General features: G+C 41.4%; 1 non-coding gene across 1 annotated transcript; it reads left to right on the forward strand.

The window, feature by feature from the left end:
• The first annotated feature begins 6,432 nt into the window (after positions 1 to 6,432).
• Positions 6,433 to 6,539, forward strand: LOC141688302 (small nucleolar RNA R71). Its single transcript, XR_012561754.1, has one exon. It is a non-coding gene; the product is annotated as a small nucleolar RNA R71 (small nucleolar RNA).
• The last annotated feature ends 413 nt before the right edge of the window (positions 6,540 to 6,952 follow it).

The following is a 6,952-nucleotide window of genomic DNA, read 5'->3' on the forward strand; positions in this document are numbered from 1 at the left end:
TTTGATTCTTGTTCTTATTTCATTTCGAATCTTGATTTCTCCTTTTCATTTGAATTCACTGTTCATATTCGAATTGTTACTCCCAAATATTGATATATTCTGGTTATTTGAATATATCAAAGCATACCGATTATTCCGGTTGCTATTCCCTGGACTGGATAGTGATACTTTTGGGGATTAAGTGTGTCTTAAATCTAAGGATCGGGACAAAACCGGATCCTTGAGATGGGCAGTAGTGCCTGGATGCTCGACGGGATCTATATAGTGGGATATAGATCTGCACTGTATCCTGGCTGATCAGCAGGGTATAAATGCGAACTTGTGTCTAGTTTAGTTCGTTTGTATTCACCAGTAATGGCCTTCTTTCTATTCTCGCGGGGTTATATCTTTACAGATATACCCAGGTTACCATTTCATTTAAACTGCTTAAACACTAATTAGATTTTGCGGACTTGTTGAGCAATTTTTGGCTCACCCTTTTTTGTTGTTATGCACCTTATTGTTTTCAGTTAAGAAGGAATATGAAACCCATCAGGACTCGAGTTGTAAAGAAGCGGGTCAAGCCTCGGGATCCTCTCATACCCAAGGTGTTGATCCCAATCCAGGAAGAAAGCTTTGAGTTGCCCGAACAGGTAGAGTGTAGATAGTTAGTGTGTGTGTTTGAATAAAAGATGAAATTAGTTTAAAACTGGTTAGAGAATGGTTTGTAATAAAGAGAATTTGTAAGAATTTAAATTTGGTTATAATAAAGTAGTTAGTGGTTCTTGTTTTCATACTTCAACCTAAAAAGATCCTGGTTAGTGTTAAAAGGGTTTAGATACATTTCTTTATCATTTGTTAATCAGATTGTACAGGTTTGGTGATTAGCTAGTAACCCCCAGACTTATACCCCGGGTCTGTAGGGCGTTACAGTAAAGCCAATCTTCTCCGCCTTAGTATTAGCGTAGAACTCCCGCACAATACTCATGGACACAACAGCGGGAGCCTCATAAAAAGGAACCCAACCCATCTCAAGAATCATCTCCAACAGCTTACCATCCTTCCCTGATGGCAGAAAATCTCGCTCCTTAGCAATAGGCTTGGAGAGAAGCCTCGTGTACTCCTCTTCAGCCTGAGGAGTAGAAAACCTTGGCCTTACACCACCCGCAGATGAAGAATCGGTGGTGCTGCTGCTCACTTGTGTTCCTTGCCTCTTGGGTACCATTGGGATTGAATGAGAGAGAATAAAAGTTAAGTGTTTGAGAGAGATTTATGTTTGAGAATTTGTGATGTGGTGGAGAAGTTTGTGTATAAGTGTGTGTATTTATAGGCGAAGAGGTGATAATTCAATAAGGAATAGAAGTGGGAATTTATTATGGGAATCGAGGGAATAATGATTTTGATTGGGAGAGGGAATTATGGGATGTGGAAGAGTAAAAATCGGGTTGGAATCAATTTTGGAGTAAAAGTCCCGATTTTTCTCTTTATTTCTGCTGTTACTATTTTTTTTCGAACAGGGACCCGGCGCGGCCGCGCGCTTGGACAGCGTGGGCGCGCTCACTCTCTGGAAAACTGGTGCTGCCACGCGCTAGATCAGTTTGGGCGCGCTTGGCTACTGGAAAAACAGTGTGGCCGTGCGCTAGATCAGCGCGGGCACGCTCAGCAACTGAAGTTGGCCCTGAATATTTTTTTTTTGATTTTTTTATGTTTTTCTCCTTTCTTCTTGCTTCCTCCACCTACTAATGTACAACAAACTTGGGTTGCCTCCCAAGAAGCGCTTCTTTTACGTTGCTAGCTCGACGGAGAACCTTGAGCTCAAATGGACAATAGAACGACACTAACCACCTCGCGGTTTGCCGTGTCACTATAGTAATGCTTCAACCTCTGATCATTTACCTTGAATGCTTGGCCCGGATCATTCTCAAAAATTTCCACCGCTCCATGTGAAAACACAGTTTTGATTATGAAGGGCCCTGACCATCTTGACTTCAACTTCCTAGGAAAAAGACAGAGACGAGAGTTGAACAAAAGAACTTTTTGCCCCGACACAAATGATTTGAGCACTAGACCCCGATCATGCCACCTCTTGACTTTTTACTTGTATATTTTGTTGTTCTCATAAGCTTGAAGTCGAAACTCATCGAGTTCATTCAATTGAAGCATCCTCTTATTTCCAGCCGCATCCAAGTCAAGATTCAATTTCTTTAAAGCCCAATATGCCTTATGCTTGAGCTCCACAGGAAAATGACACCCCTTACCATAAATCAGCTGAAATGGCAACATTCCCAATAGAGTCTTATATGCTGTTATATACGCCCAAACAGCTTCATCAAGCTTCAAAGACCAATCTTTCCTCGATGGACACACAACTTTCTCTAAAATGTGCTTGATCTCTCTGTTAGACACCTCAGCTTGACCATTTTTCTGAGGATGATAAGCCATTATAATGTGATGATTCATATTATACCTTTTCATCAAAGCAGAGAACTTGCGATTGCAAAAATGCGACCCCTCATCACTGATTATGACTCTTGGAGTTCCAAACCTTATGAATATCTGCTTATGAAGAAAATTAAGCACCACTTTCACATCGTTCATTGGCAATGCCTTAATTTCAACCCATTTCGACACGTAATCAACCGCCAACAAGATATACTGATTGTTACAAGATGAGACAAATGGCCCCATGAAGTCAATTCCCCAAACATCGAAAACCTTAACCTCTAGAAGCACATTAAGAGGCATCTCATCCCTCTTAGTCATATTACCCACACGTTGACATCGATCACATTTCAAAACGAACTGGTGAGCTTCTTTAAACAAGGTCGGCCAAAAGAAACCTGCTTAAAAAATATGAGCTGCTGTCTTTTCTCCACCATAATGTCCTCCATAAGCCATTGAGTGGCAATCTCGCAAGATCCCCCCCCCCCGTTTGGCTATAAGAAATACATCTCCTGATGATTTGGTCAGCTCCTTGTCGAAAAAGAAACGGCTCATCCCATATATACCACTTCACTTCATGTAGAAACTTCTTTCTTTGAGCATAAGATAAGTCGGGAGGCATGATATTACTCACAAGGTAGTTCATAATGTCTGCAAACCATGGTTCTTCTTCTTGCACTCCAAACAACTGCTCGTCGGGAAAAGACTCATTTATCAATGTCTTATCCAATGAAGTAGCATTAGGATTCTCTAAACGTGAGAGATGATCAGCAACTTGATTTTCAGTTCCCTTTCTGTCCTTGATCTCTAGTTCAAATTCTTGAAGCTAAAGAACCCATCTAATAAATCTAGGCTTCGAGTCCTTCTTTGAGACGAGATAACGAATTTCCGCGTGATCAGTAAAAACTGTCACCTTAGTCCCAACTAGATAAGATCGAAATTTCTCAAAACCATAGACAATAGCCAAAAGTTCTTTCTTCGTAGCAGTGTAATTCACTTGCATCGTACATCATCTCAAAAGGTTCATTCCAATCAGGTGCAGTTATGACCGGTGCCATGATTAAACTCTTCTTCAATATTTCAAAAGCTGCAAGGCACTCGTCATCAAACTTGAAAGGGACATCTTTCTCTAGAAAACTGCACAATGGCTTCGAAATCTTAGAGAAGTCTTTAATGAAATGCATATAGAAACCTGCATGACCAAGAAAACTGTGAATTCCCTTAACAGAAATAGGTGGAGGAAGATTCTCAATGACCCCCACCTTGGCCTTATCCATCTCAAGACCCTTACTAGAAACCCTGTGCCCGAGAATAATGTCCTGTCGCACCATAAAGTGATATTTCTCCCAATTGAGAACCAGGTTGGTCTCAACACACCTCTTGAGAACGTGTCCAAAATTTTGCAAGCATTCATCAAAAGAATCGCCAAATACAGAGAAGTCATCCATGAACACCTCCATATTCTGGCCAATCATATCAGAAAAGATGGTCATCATACATCTCTGAAATGTGGCTGGCGCACCACACAGACCAAAAGAAACTCATCTGAAAGCGAAAGTACCAAATGGACAAGTGAAGGTAGTCTTTTCCTGATCATCTGGAGCGATATAAATATGATTGTAACCCGAATAGCCGTCCAGCAGACAGTAGTACTCATGACCAGCCAATCTATCAAGCATCTGGTCAATGAAAGGGAAAGGGAAGTGATCCTTCATAGTGGCTTTATTCAGCTTCCTGAATTCCATGCAAACCCTCCACCCCGTGACTGTTCTTGTAGGAATAAGCTCATTCTTCTTGTTTGATACCATAGTAATTCCACCTTTCTTTGGCACATATTGAACGGGGCTTTCCCATGAACTGTCAGAAATAGGATAGATGATCCCTGCATCTAGCCACTTGAGAATTTCCTTCTTCACTACTTCCTTCATGATTGGATTAAGACGTCTTTGCTGCTCGACCGTAGGCTTGCTACCTTCCTCTAGCAGAAATTTATGCATGCATTAAGAAGGGCTAATTCCCTTGATATCAGTTATAGTCCAACCAATTGCCGATTTGAACTCTCTTAGAATTCTTAGGAGCTTTTCCTCATCACTACCTGAAAGGTCAGATGCAATAATAATAGGCAAAGTAGATGCATCACCTAAAAACGCATACCTCAAATGCTCAGGTAAAGGCTTAAGCTCAAGAGTGGGAGCTTCCTCAATAGATGGTTTGAGACATTTAGGAGCTTTGTTCAATTCCTCCATTCCAAGAGATTCAAAAGGCATATAAATCTTCCTCTTCCAGGGAGAAGCATTCAAATATTGCAATTATTCTTCACCTTCGTCATCTTCACTATCTGAATTTCCCAATAAGGCTTTTTTTAAGGAATCGGACCTTAGCAATTGATCAAGTTATGAAGTAACCACAGAATCTACCAACTCCACCTTTAGGCACTCCTCATTTTTCGTAGAAAATTTCATAGCATTGAACACATTAAAAGTGACATCCTGATCCAGTACTCGCATTGTGAGCTCACCCTTCTACACATCTATCAAGGTCTGACCAGTCGGTAAGAAAGGCCTTCCCAAGATTATGGGAATCTTCTTATCCTCCTCGAAATTAAGAATTACGAAATCAGCAGGGAAGATGAGTTTATCAACCTTGACCAAAACATCCTCCATAATACCTCGCGGATATGTAATAGAACGGTCGACCAACTGCAAGGTCATATAACTAGGTTTTAGATCAGGTAAGTCCAACTGCTTGAAGATTGACAAGGGCATCAAATTGATGCTAGCTCCCAAGTCACATAAGCATATGTCAAAAGACATTTTTCCAATAGTACACGGAATAGTGAAGCTTCCTGGATCCTTAAGCTTCGGAGGTAACTTCTGTTGCAGCACAGCACTGCATTCCTCCGTGAGAGCGACAGTCTCTAAATCATCTAGCTTCACCTTTCGAGAGAGAATACCTTTCATAAACTTTGCATAACTAGGCATCTGCTCAAGATCCTCAGCGAAAGGTATGTTGATATGAAATTTCTTGAACACCTCCAGAAACTTCTCAAATTGCTTGTCCAACTTTTTCTTCTGCAACCGCTTAGGAAAAGGGGGTGTATGATAGATTTGTTTCTCCCCTGTATTACCCTCAGGAGGAGTGTGCTCAACAGTAGTCTTCCTTGGTTCCACTTCTACTTCCTTCTGTTCTACTTCTTTTTCAGCCCTAGCTTCTTCAGTCAATACTTGAGTTTGTTAGGGATTCGTAACCTTTCTAGACCTCAAAGTGATTGCCTTTGCCTGTTCCTTAGCTTTCCTCTTTCCTGGCACTTCAGTGTCACTAGGTAGTGTACCAGGCTGATGATTTAGCAAGGCAATGGAAATTTGCCCAATTTGATTTTCCAAGGTCTTGATAAAAACAGCTTGACTTTTGCACATAAGCTTCAACTCCTCTAATTCAGATTTTTCATTAGCTTGTTGCAACTGGAGTTGTTGTCTCGGTGCATATTGCGGTTGCTAAAAACCAGGGGGGTTGTACTGCTTAGCTGGATACTGCTGATAAGGCTGTTGAACCGCATTCTAAGTATTGCTCTAGCTGAAATTAGGATGATTGCAGTTGGTGGGATAATAAGTGGCTGGCACAGGTTGCTGCGAGCACTGAAAGTTGCTCATAAATTGAGCTGATTCACTAGAAATTATGCACTGATCAGTCTTATGGGCACCAGCATAAAGCTCACAGACACTAGCGATTTGATTAACTTCATAATTAGCCAAAGTGTCCACTTTCACCGTCAAAGCCTTAAGTTGGGAAGCTATAGCAGTTGTTGCATCCAACTCCAGAATTCCTGCTACTTTTCCCTGAGTCAGTCTCTGGGAAGGATTCTGGTACTCATTAACAGCCATCAGTTCAATAAGTTCATAAGCTTCATCATAGTTTTTAGCCCACAAGGCTCCTCCTGATGCTGCATCAAGCATGGGTCTAGAAGTAGCACCCAATCCATTGTAGAAACAGTTAATAATCATCCAATCAGGCATGCCATGATGTGGGCACTTCCTTAGCATCTCCTTATATTGATCCCAAGCCTCACACAGAGATTCTCCAATTTGCTGAGCAAACTAAGTGAGAGCATTCCTGATTGCAGCAGTCTTCGCCATAGGGAAGAATTTAGTGAGAAACGTTTGAGAAAGATCCTCCCAAGTGGTGATAGACCCTGCTGGTAGAGAGTGTAACCAGCACTTAGGTTTGTCCCTCAGAGAGAATGAGTAGAGTCACAACTTGATAGCATCTTCGATCACATCATTGAACTTGAATGTGTCACAGATCTCGATGAAATCCCTGATGTGCATGTTGGGGTCTTCAGTAGGAGATTCCCCAAACTGAACTGAGTTCTGTATCATCTGAATCGTGCTTGACTTGATCTCAAAAGTGTTAGCCCTGATGGCTGGCCTGATGATGCTTGACTGAATGTCATTAATCTTAGGCTGAGAATAATCCATCAAAGCCTTAGGATTTTCTGCTTGATCACCCATCTCTACTAAAGCCGGTTCTTCGA

This window comes from Apium graveolens, chromosome 9, assembly GCF_009905375.1.
Source record: "Apium graveolens cultivar Ventura chromosome 9, ASM990537v1, whole genome shotgun sequence".
In the NCBI taxonomy this organism is placed as follows: domain Eukaryota; kingdom Viridiplantae; phylum Streptophyta; class Magnoliopsida; order Apiales; family Apiaceae; genus Apium; species Apium graveolens.